This window comes from Sebastes fasciatus, chromosome 10 (assembly GCF_043250625.1).
Source record: "Sebastes fasciatus isolate fSebFas1 chromosome 10, fSebFas1.pri, whole genome shotgun sequence".
Taxonomy (NCBI): Eukaryota; Metazoa; Chordata; class Actinopteri; order Perciformes; family Sebastidae; genus Sebastes; species Sebastes fasciatus.
Window position 1 is genome coordinate 2,450,909 of NC_133804.1, and position 12,866 is coordinate 2,463,774.

The 12,866-nt window shown below is 44.5% G+C and overlaps 1 protein-coding gene across 2 annotated transcripts in view; it reads right to left on the reverse strand.

The window, feature by feature from the left end:
- The window catches only part of myot (myotilin), a 52,580-nt gene extending 44,299 nt beyond the window's left edge, over window positions 1–8,281 (reverse strand). Inside the window, exon 1 of one of the 2 annotated variants that reach the window (XM_074647721.1) lies at window positions 8,142–8,281. The gene's annotated coding sequence lies outside the window, so the exon portion shown is untranslated. The remainder of the gene's footprint in view (window positions 1–8,141) is intronic. The other variant, XM_074647720.1, reaches the window with a different exon arrangement.
- Between the last annotated feature and the right edge of the window lie 4,585 nt (window positions 8,282–12,866).

A 12,866-nucleotide genomic window follows, 5' to 3' on the forward strand; every position in this document is an offset into this window, starting at 1 on the left:
CTGACATATTAATGTATCAGTCCAAGCCCACTCTGCATGTGGAGACCAAAGTGAGTTTACTGTAGTCCCTGAGTGACCCAATAAACTCCACTAGTGACCTTGAATCATGTGTGAAGCTGCAGTCTGCTTTTGGATCTTCAGCCATAATTTAAGAAACACATTGTACTGATTTAGATCAGAAATAGCTACATCAGAAATAGCTATAAACAGGTTTATATTTGCCCGTATGGTTTTGAATGAGTAGGACATTTACACTGTTGTTTGCATGTCACACTGTTTAATAGTCATTAACAAAGGTTCTTAGGTTTTATTCTTTTATTTTATTGTATTCAAGTTGTAAAATGTTATTCTATTTTATTGTTATTTTATGAATCATTTATTTTATTTTATTCAAGTTGTATAATTTATTCTATTTTGTTGTTATTTTATGAATCACTACTTTTATTGTATTTAAGTTGTATTGTTTTATTATTATTTTATTAATCTAGTTTTTACTTCACACTGTTTTACTACTATAACTGTTATTAAAGCTTTTAATTCTATTTTATTACATTTTTATCATTTAATTGTCTCATGTGCATTGCTTTCAAATCATCAAATTGTTATATTGCTGAATTGTTTTGTCTTTTATTTCATTTTCACGGTCCACACTTGCTCTGTCTTATTTTTGGCTTGTCAGTCATCTGTAAAGCACTTTGAATTGCACTAACCTTTATGAAAGGTGCAATACAAATAAAGTTTGGTTGATTGATTAGACTTGTCAAAAATGGAAAACTGATCAGTTTGACCTCAGTTTACATTCTAAAATATTATGTCTGCCTATAAAAGTGGAAAACAAATTCTGCCTATGCAAATACACAACATAACACAACCAACAGATGTTCTGCTATTGCAGTGCTGCAGTATGTTTGGACCTATGGCACACAACCCCGGTATTTTATGTGTCGAGGAAGAATAATGGCTGGTATTTTTATCACTGCGTATATTCTCCTGGGACGATGTTCATCCTCCCACCTGTTCTGCTACACAGGAAAGAGTCGCTGCACTTTCTCTGACATTCAGAGTCGTATATTACCGTGTTTCCGAAGGCAGAGCCACCTGTTCTCACCAGACAAGAGAGAGTCAGACGTTCAGGATGAGTCACGGTAGGGGACTTCGTCATCTAGTTTCCTATATATACCGTAAAGTGTTCAGAATCTGGCAGTATAGATGGGTAGAAATTTGGAGGAAAACACTGCGAGGTGATTCATGTGTCAGCTGTTGCTATAGAAATATCCTCTTGCCTGTACCACTTTGGGTCGTGTAATTGATTCCATACATTAGAGCGGCAGTAGGCAGAATATTTTTGGCATCATTGGGCAAACATTCCATAATAACCTTTCAGCATATTGTAATTCAAGTGTTCTGAGAGAAAACTAGACTTCTGCTCCTCCTCATGGCTCTGTTTTTAGGCTTTAAAAAAATCTAGCAGAAGACTGTGGCCAATCACAGGTCATTTCAGAGAGAGAGCGTTCCTATTGGCTGTTCATTCAACAGAGGCAGATGTCAATCTCTTGCGAACTCCGATCAAACACCTCCGGCTGGTGGGCGGTGCTTGGTATTTCCTCAACTGATCTCAACATGGCTGCCGGTTCACAAACTTTCTCATTTTACAGCTAAACAGTACACTATAAGATGTTTCTGAGAACATTTGAGGAGAGAAATAGGCATTACAGTAACAGAATATTGATTCATATTTGATCAGCGCTGCCTGGTTTGACCTTTTGATCAGAGTTTCCGAGTGATTGACAGCTGCTCCAGCTCGGCTCTGATTGCTTGATTTCCTCCGGTCTGTGAAATCTTGCAGATGCCATTAGGAGCACCGGAGGACACCGAGGCACATGAGAGAACAGGAGTAAAAAGACCTACCCCCAAGCCCTGCATACAACACCATGAATCCTCCAACCCCCAGCAGCTCTCAGCTGTGGACAGATTTAGCACAGCAGCGGCGGCATATTCTAGCAGCAGAGCTGAAATCAGCTAGTGAGCAATCATTACATAAGTCTGTGGGCTCTTCTTTGATTGACAGGGCATCAAAATCTGTGCATCCAGCAGCCAGACAACAGTCAAAAGCACAAGAACAATCCATATGCATGCACAGTGTGAAACTGTGCATCCTTCATGCATGCATAAAATCCATGTGACTCAAAACAGATACACAACTGTAGCACAAAAAATATGCTCAAATCATAACATGGCAAACTGCAGCCCAACAGGCAACAACAGCTGTCAGCGTGTCAGTGTGCTGACTTGACTATGACTTGCCCCCAAACTGCATGTGATTATCATAAAATGGGCATGTCTGTAAAGGGGAGACTCGTGGGTACCCATAGAACCCATTTACATTCACATATCTGGAGGTCAGAGGTCAGGGGACCCCTTTGAAAATAGTCATGCCGCGTTTTCCTCGCCAAAATTTAGCTTAAGTTTGGAGCGTTATTTAGCCTCTTTCCTCAACAAGCTTGTGATGATACCAGTATCCTCACTTTAGCTTTAAAACTGAGCCCGCTACAACCTAAAAATCCAAGTTGCGTAATGACAATAAAAAAATGAGTATCGTTAAAACAAATTTGCATTATCATGTTATTATCGCGTTAATTTTGACAACCCTAATTATTATATAAGAATCTTGCCGACTGCAGCTTTCTTTTTACGTTCAAAATGTGATTTCAAACTGGGATGTAAGGAGCCAGTGTTTGGTTTGTCCGTTCTGGGCTACTGTAGAAACATGGAGGAGCAACATGGCAGACTCCCTGAAGAAGACCCGCTACCTATGTAGATATGAAGGGCAAATGGTAAATGGACTTGCATTTATACAGTATATTGTCTTTCTAGTCTTCTGACCACTCAAAGCTCTTTACACTACATGTCAGCATTCACCCATTCACCCACCCATTCACCCACCGATGGCAGAGGCTACCATGCAAGGTAGGTACCATGCATCAGGATCTAATCTAAATAGTAGGTACCATGCATCAGAATCTAATCTAAATACTCATTCACACACCGATGGCTATGCCTTCAGGAGCAGTTTGGAGTTAAGTGTCTTACTCAAGAACATTTCTAAATGTGACTGGAGGATCCGGGGATCGAACCGCCGAGCTTCCGATTGGTGAGTGACCTGCTCTACTCTGAGCCACAGCCGCCCAGAGGGCTCATTCTAAGCTAACAAAAACACAATTCTTAGTTTCAGGTGTTTATACACTAATGAAAACATAGTTATGAATATTATATTCCATTTCTGAAAAATGTGTGTTCCACACCTCCACAGTCAGCTTTTTGGGGTATCTTGTATCACAGGGCAGTGTGAGGATGGACCCCAGCAAGGTCAAGACAGTACTGGAGTGGCCTCAGCCTGACTCGTGCCTTTTTCTCTCTGCGTTTTCTGCCCGCCGAGAGGAATTATGACATGGGTAATGAGGAGCTTCTGGCGGTGAAATTGGCCTTGGAAGAGTGGCGCCACTGGCTGGAAGGTTCAGAACATCCGTTTGTTGTCCTGACGGACCACAAAAATCTGGCTTATATCCAGCAGACCAAACGCCTGAACCCTCGCCAAGCGCGGTGGTCCCTCTTCTTCAATATGTTTGACTTCAACCTGTTGTACCGTCCGGGTTCGAAGAATCTGAAACCGGACGCTCTCTCCCGTCGGTTTGACCTGCTAATAGATCCCCCAAAATGTTAAACACTGTTCCTTCAATTTAAAATCTTCATCACCCAGTAATGACATAAATAGTAAACTCTACACTCCTCCAACAAGAGTCTATTGCAATGCTAGCAGCTCTGTGAGGCTCTATATAATTTATATGATATACAGTATATTGTGTCACTTTAAATAGATTGGTTGCAGTGTACTTGGTGATCATGTGGTTTACTTAGAGGACAACCTATGTTGTTTAATTGTATTATAGTTGTTGTATAATGTGTCATGTGTCATGTGACTTTACCTGGTTGTGATTGGCTGTGGAGCGGGGGCTAGCGAGGAGCGGGTGGTCGAGTAAGAGAAGTGAGGGAGCGGCAGCGACGGAGAAGTTAGAGAGAAGCGAGTGGAACAGAAGGAAGAATGAGAGACGTAGTAATTAGAGATTTACGGTGTAAAGTGTGTTTGCAAGTTATAGCGCTGTAGAAACTAGAGCATAAAGCCTGGGACACACTAGGAATGTCAGGAGCGCGTGGCGGCTGCGTGGTGGCTGCGTGATTCACGCGTTTGGTGTTCACACCAGCTGCGTGACTGCTGCTGCAGCTGCTGCTGTCAGCCCTTTCTTTCTACATAGAGTTTGCCTTTTAATGGCCACTTCATTTCATTATAAATATCATTTATATTTATTTTAGACCGAGAAAGGTTAAGAAACGTGTGGTAATTTGTAAATAATAGTAATAATCCACAATTAAAACTCCGTACTATATTCATTCATGGAGCTCTCCAAGTCATTGCACGTTCTAGAACACTGTCCAGCACAAATTTCAGAATAAAAGCCTTGTATTAACAAATGAAGGAATTCTGTCCACAGAAAAAAAACGCTTGAGGGCTTTTATTTTGAAAATGAAAGCAGGAAGTGTTGATTTAAAAATAAGTCTACTTTTTTTATCTCCGTAACATATTCTACAGATAGACATCGAAACTGTAGTAATCTTGCTGGTATGATGTCAATATACAGTCAATACATCACCTTCACTGCGTGCGGCACGCGTCAAAAATAGGCGAGACCTCTATTCTCTAGAAGAGACGCAACTGAGACACACGTCTCACGCGGGCAGTGTGGCTGCTCTAACCTGTTAACACGGACGCCAAAATAAAAAAGCAACAGGTAACGCAGCCGCCACGCACTGCTGATGTTCCTGGTGTGTTCCGAGCGTAAGACTGCAAGCCAGTGAAAGCCGAATGTATACATTGCGAGTAGTTCAGTAAGTATCGATGCCGTAGCTGATAATGCGCCATTAGCCTTTCCAGCTAACTAGCCTAGCTAGCTACCAACAAAGGACATTCTGGACTTCCCAGATAGCGCTCCAGGTGACCTGGATAAAGCCTGGTAGCTCCTCTGACAACGAGGGAGAAAGAAGGTTTCACCCGTCTGACCGCCACGGTCAGCTATCAGCTTATCAGGCTTATTCCACCACGCTTGGAGGTGCAACATTATGACTCTGTGACACAAACTCTGTTACTGTGAGAACTCAGCTTTTATTTTTCGCTCGGTTAGAGCGAAACGGCCTCAACTGCCACTACGTTCCCAAGCATCGACCAGGCCTGCAACAGGGTTTGCTTTCATTTAGGGATGCACCGATACCACTTTTTTTCAGAACGAGTACGAGTACAAGTACTTACATTTGGGTACTCGCCGATACCGAGTACCGATACGAGTACTTGTGTGCCAAAAGACCCTCGTTAACAGCCAGCTGGAGGGTTTGAGCGACACACGGCAGGCTGGGGAGTCCCGCATACGAGGCGGGGCGCCGCGACCAACTCTAGGTCGGCTTGGAAAAGACTCGGGGCAAAAGTGTCTCGCAGACGCAGCTATACAGCGTTCCTCGCCAGGACCTCACCGCACCGTGACGGGGCTCCCTGCTCCCGGTGCGACTGTCAACCAGGACGAACTGTCCTCAGTGCGCCCCAAACGCGTGCCGCGGCCCATGTAAAAGGTGCCAGGGGTCTGTGGCGATGTCGGCAACCCACCCGACCCGTCTTGAAACACGGACCAAGGAGTCTAACGCGCGCGCGAGTCAGAGGGTGCAAGCAAAACCCTGTGGCGCAATGAAAGTGAGGGCTAGCGCGCACCGGCTCAGGTGGAATCCTGGCCCCGCGGGTTCGGGCGCACCACCTGCCCGTCTCGCCCGCACCGTCGGGGAGGTGGAGCGTGAGGACCCGAAAGATGGTGACGAGATGTTAACGTCACGCTGCTGTAAAGTGGTATCGGTGCCGTTGTATCGGAGCCGCTTTGCGAGTACGAGTACATGAGCACAGTATCGGACCCGATACCCGATACTTGTATCAGTGCACCAGGTTATTATTGGTCAAGTAAAAGGAACCATAAGAGTTAATTTCTTATTCTTTGGGATTTCTTTATGTTATTTTGGGCTAGACCAAGTACATTAAAGGGTAACATATATGCTAGTGACTCCAGAAGGTTAAAGGAACATAGAAGATTGATTTGTGTGAATACTGACTTGTTTATTTCTGTGAAAGGTCAAAGTACTATTTTCTTGGTTTACTATTATTGAGTGTATTGTGAACCTTTTTACTTTATATATTTTTGACATGTCATTCCTTTTTAGTTAATACATTTTGAGTTAATTGGTGGGGACATAGTTGCCCTGTGATTTTTGTTAGGTATAAACATATAAGAAATAGGGAGGAAATAATTATGGATTATTGAACTAAAACAACAACAACAGGAATAAGGGTTTACCTAGAGCCAATTAGGGAATTAAGTTTAGGAACACAGAGGCGCTACCTACAGGAAAAGGTGCAGAAAGCACTACATAGGGTGATGGTATGCTTCACAGGAAACAATCAGATAACCAAAATACAACTTCCTGAATTGTCAAAAGAGTCCTCCGTCAACCCCTTTGAAAAAACGGCAATGCCAGTTTTTCCTCATCAAAATGTAGAGTTTGGAGCGTTATTTAGCCTCCTTCCCGACAAGCTAGTGATGATACCAGTATCTTCACTCCAGCTTTAAAACAGAGCCGATTACAACCTAAAAATCTAAGTTGTATTAAAGAAATAAGTGATGTTAAAATTAATTTGCGTGAACGCGTTATCACGTTCATTTTGACAGCCCTAATTATTATATAAGAATCTTGCCAACTGCAGCTTTCAGTTTTTTACGTTCAAAATGGGATTTCAAACTGGGATGGAAAGGGACTATTGGTGGAGGAAAGGAAGCCTTCTACTTGCTGTAAATCCATTTTAAATTGTCTCATTTGCAACATTCTGAAAAAAGCTCTGAACCCTCCACCATCTCCTCCACCTCTCCACCATCTCCTCCACCTCTCCACCACCTCTCCACCATCTCCTCCACCTCTCCACCATCTCCTCCACCTCTCCACCTCTCCACCACCTCTCCACCATCTCTCCTCCACCTCTCCACCACCTCTCCACCATCTCCTCCACCTCTCCACCATCTCTCCACCACCTCTCCTCTACACCATCTCTCCTCCACCTCTCCACCATCTCTCCTCCATCTCTCTTCCACCTCTCCACCACCTCTCCACCATCTCTCCTCCACCCCTCCACCGTCTCTCCAATTCTCCCAACTCCTCAACTTCTCTGCTAGCGGGACCGATTTAGCCCAGACCGGATCACCTGACCTCTCTGTCCGCCAACCAGGGCTCAGAGGCCGAACACTGCGTCATACTGGCATGCCAGGCTTGCACTGTAAACCCCCCCCCCCCCCCCCCCACTCTGCCCCCCGCTCAGCTTCGGCTGGTATGTCTTGTGTTGCCTCACCCTGCTGGCTATATAACTGACACACTTTATTTTTTCACTTCTGCCCTTTAAACTCCCAAACGGATGTTACAGATTGACAGATATGGACGCGTATAGGTAGATACAGAGATATGACACATTTAGATAGAGATAGATATATATAGACAGAAACATAGAGCTTTTTAGATAGATATATAGATATATAGATGGATAGATAGTTGAGCATATGGACACATGACACAGCATATAAATTTAGCTCCAGACAGATCATCCCAGCTGTCCTCTTCTTTCTGACTGCAAACTAATTCACCACATTCAATCCAACGCTGTCTGCAGTATCAATACCATGCAGTATCAGGAACCTCATGGCCCTCGACCAAGTGAATTACAACATTTGATCATCTGATTACCCGGAGCAGCATCTATTGCGACAGCGAGCTACGTGTGAACCATGACGCAGAACGTTCCTTTACTGAATTTCCACCTTTGCCAGAAGCATCCATGTGCAACAAAAAGTATGTGGTGTCAAATAGGTGCCTTCACCCCGCAGTGAAAGGATCTCAGTGTGATATGTTGCAATTCCAGTGTTGATCCAGCCATGCACATTCAAAACAGGCCCAGCAGCACCTTCAACACAACTTTATCCCAACTGTAGAAACCAAAATATGATCCTCCTTACCGGTCTGGCCTTTTCCCAGCAGGCTCAAAAACAACAACAAACGTATTGATCCAACAGGAAGTGTGAATGATCCAAATGCCAAACTGCTGTGTGTCTGTGAGGCTGCCAGTCATGGCTCGGTCGCCGGACGCTCCCTACTCTGGGTGAGCTGACACACACATTTACACACAAACACAAAGACGGGGGCAAGTGTGTGTGTTGAGGTGGGGGGTTCTGGTGGTGGAATGGGGTTAGGAGGGAATCTGAGGCTGGTGAGGGGGGGGGCAGGGCAGGAGGGGTTCAGTTGGAGACGTACTAAAGAGATTAATTTAGAGCGGAGTGTAGTGTTCGTCAACAGTGACGGACTCGCTGCAGGGCAGAGTTCCAGGTCAAAGGAAACGGGTGAAAACTGCTCAAAGGAGTCCCCATGTTGGCTAATGTTAGCAGCTAACATCAATCCAAACCAGCCAGGGTTGAGTGGAACAGAGGTCAATCTTGTAGAGGTCGCAAAAAAAACAAGAATACCCGTATGTATGTTTTGACGATTCCAAAAGATGAAAATGTGGCTGATGTGTTGCTGCTGGAGGCTCTATGACCCAACTTCATCCAAGAGTGTGAGACACGACAGGAGCCAGGAAACCTGCGTCTGGTGCCAGGGAGTCTTCGGGGGACATATGAGATGAGACCTCTGGAATGAGAGTGAGGAATAGAGAGAGACAGAGACAGTAGAGACCCAAAGAGACTTTCTTTAAACCGCAATATTTAAGGTGCTCTGTATGCTATTTGGAGCATTAATATAGCAGCAAACCATTATAAGCTATGTAAAGATATAGAGGAGTAATGTCTACCTGAGCAGAGAATGAAGTCGCTCTCTCTGCATGTGTTGTAATCCGAGCTGCTTTGTTTACGTAGCCGGGCCCGTTGCATGTGCTTTTAGTGCATGTGAGTGTTCCCCACTGGCTAGCTCAGACACCGCCGCTCTGCACTGCTCTCATATGGCGGTTACAGCTGAAATCCCCCCCCAGGTTAACACTGTTAGCTCAGTCAGCAGTGGTGACGTTGTTTCCACTGTTAGCGCTGTTAGCACCCTAAACTGCAGCTGCAGCCATGTTGAGAGAAGCCTGTTGTAAGCTCCTGATATCTGAGGGCTCTTATTTTGAAAATCTCCCCGGTAATCCTCCTTACCTGGTTGAGACTCTTATTGTCAAAGTTCAATGCTGTGTGCTGGGCCATTTGGCCATTTGGTCTGGTATGACCAGTAACTTAACATTAGTTAATGCAAACTTCACAAAACCACTGGTGTCCTACTGTATGTTGTAGCATCAACCATCAGCACAGCAACGCGTGGCCACAGGTGCTGCTGTTCAACAAAACTGATAGTAGGCTCGCTTTAAAGCATACCGGTATCGGGTATCGTGTTCGATGCTGTGCTCATGTACTCGTACTCGTAAAACGGTACCGATACCACTGTACAGCAGCACAACGTTAACTTCTCATCACCATCTTTTGGGTCCTCATGCTCCACCTCCCCGACGGTGCGGGCGAGACGGGCCGGTGGTGCGCCGGCCCTCATTTTCATTGCGCCACGGGATTTTGCTTGCAACCTCTGACTCGCGCGTGCATTAGACTCCTTGGTCCGTGTTTCAGGACGGGTCGGTTGGGTTGCCGACAACGCCACAGACCCCTGGCGCCTTTTACGTGGATGTGGCACGACACGATTGGGGCGCACTGAGGACAGGTGAGGTCCGGGCAGGGAGTGCTGTAAAGCTGCGGCCGCGAGCCACCTTCGCCCTGAGCTTTTCCAAGTCCACCTAGAGCCGGTCGTGGCGCACCGCCTCGTATGCGGGACTCCCCAGCCTGCCGTGTGTCGCTCACACCCTCCAGCTGGCTGTTAACGAGGGTCTTTTTGCACAGACAAGTACTTGTATCAGTACTCGTTATCGGAGAGTACCCAAATGTATGTACATGTGCATCACTAGAATTATGTAACTAAATTCTCAATGAAATGCAACGAATATGGCCAAATTAATTATACATTTTATGTTGATTTCCACTTGCAACACTCATTGCGAATGCACATTCAATCATGTTTTAATTCAAACGTATGTCTATGTTTGAAATAGTGGGTGGAAAGTGTGACGTACCAATGGACGGCCTTCTTTGACCAAAGAAATATAAAAATATTACTAATATATAACTAATTCCCTACATAAAGGTCCCAAAGGTCAAAAGTAGATTGGGCCTCATAAGGATATGAAAATAAATAACCAATGCTTTTGCTGGTGGTGAAGATTGTCCCAATGACAGATGCAGTGTGCATCACTGTTTCACAACTTAATCAGATTTAAGTTTTCTGATGAGTTAGTATTGAAATGAAAAAACACGTCAGTACACCTTTTAAAGCAAACAACAACAACAACAACAACAACAACAACAAACCACTTAACATATTTATTGTTGTCTCACTGTCTTTTGCCTCTTTACATGGAAACACTAGTTAGTGTGTGTTCATCTCAAAGCAGGAAGGGGGGGGGGGGTGGGGAGGTACAGTATATGATGCATCAAACATAGGTCCAGTGCAAAAAAAACAAAAACAAAGTATCAACTTTATAACGGTTGAAATGAAACGGTTCAGGGGAATATAAATTCTTAAGTAGGCTGCAAATCTATAGAATATTTGGTATCCTCAGAATTGACAACTTTGTAAGAACCCAACTGTCCTGTGTGTCATGTGATATCAATAACTCCATATTGCAAGCACACTCTTTTTCAAGAGTTGTGTAACTTGATCAAGTTCATCCACAACATACTGACTGAAATTATAAATCTAAACTTTAGGGAAATATCACTCATCAACAGACGATACCAGTCTGGCATATATATCACTATATACATCACTATGGGCTCCAATAGTGGTGCTTTACAATGAGTGCTATCTATGTGGGAGATTCATTTGGCCAATGGATGGAACACATGTAGAAATCTACACCTACAAAGGTTATTATCACTTCCTCTTCCTCCTTCTCTTCATCATCACCATCATCTAGACATTCTCAATCCACACGTGCAGTTTGGTGCCCTCTGTCGCCATGCTGGCCCCTCTGTTAGCCCCTCTGTTAGCAGCTGAAATAAACTGCTTTTTTCCCACCTTTTTCTTAAATTGAGCTTTTGAAACCAAGATAATTGTAGACTACAGCAAAAAAAAATGTAAGCAACATCACTGTTCCTTCTATTTAACTGACACCTGACCGAAGCCACCGACTACTAACTCTATCCTTCCTTCCTTCCTTCCCTTGCAGACTGAATTCCTGCTTACTGAACACCTGTTGCCATCTACATCACACCCTCCCACACAAACACACACTTTCTTTAGAACTGCACAGCTCATCCACAGACTCTTGCTCATACTGTACACAGGCTGGAAAAGAACAGATGTCGCGCAAAGAGATGAAACTTTTAAAAGCAGATAGAAGACATTCTTCCTATAATTAATACACAATAAAACACACCCTTGATCCCTTCAATATACTCCGGTGTTTTATCCCTACACAGCCTCCGTGGTCTGGTATGACCAGTGGCTTATGGTGGCTGATGGTAGCAAACTTGTCTGTAACTGGCATTACAGTCAGATCACCGACTTTAGAAGTCTTTTCTACTTGTTGCTATGGTTACGCTGTGTCTTGTAGCCACAGTTCAGCAAAAGTTACATTGCCAGGGTGGGGCCAATTCTGTGGTCCGTTTTCCATACTCTTGATTCTATTGAAGGGACTGTATGTAAGTTTTTACACATATAAACGTTTTTTAATCGTTTAACAAGTCGTGACCTCACCTAAAAAATGAGACTTTCTGGGTTTCCTCTCTCAGCCTGTAGACGGCTTTTAATGTGAAGAACCTGGGCCCGTTTTTCCGCGAAAATCCAACGGATGTGACGTGTGTCATGCGCGCTCGCGAGTGCCTTTACTCTCTTCAGCTCCGCTACAGGGCTAACCGTGTGCTACCATAGCTAACATTCGGTTAGAAATGGAGTCCGCTAGCGTCAAAAACGACCGTCTCCCACCACAACTCAGACTCCAACACAAACTCCACGGAAGCACAGTAAAAGGTCTAGTCTATTGAAGCCCGTCTTGCAAAACAGGAATGTGACCGACGTCTGAGGAAAACTAGTGTTGTGGGAGAATAGCAGAGCCAGTGCGAAGAGTGTGTGTGCACGTATGAAGTGAGTGTTGAAGCAAGAGAGAGAGGGAGTGGCAGTGTGTGTGTGAGAAACGAGCAAGCAGCAGAGCAGAAGACAGTTAGTTTAGCTTTGAGAATATCAGGGATGGTAGAGTGGAAGTTGCAGTTTGTGCAGAAATAAATGCAGCAGCTCCGGGGGGTGGGGGCTTAACTCTGGAGCGAGTAAAGTTATCCACTTTGGCCCAGGAGACCAAAACTACGGAGTCTCTCCTGTTCCTTCTGACCACGGTCGGGAGGCTGAGGCAGGAAAAGTTAAAACTAGGATCAACATCGATTCATGGAGGGACCTCTGTTTGGTAAGCTAATATTACGGCCAAGCATGTGAAATATATAGCGATATTAGCTGTTAATGTCGCTAACATTTATCAACATGATGCCTGTCAATCCCGTTCAGTCTTGTGTGTGTCGGTAGTGCGAGCACAAGCGCGAGCAACAGGATGCTGACTGTCATTGACGTAATGGCCACAGGTGCCGCTGTTAACAAGCCATTTGTGATTCTTACATTTAGTCCCT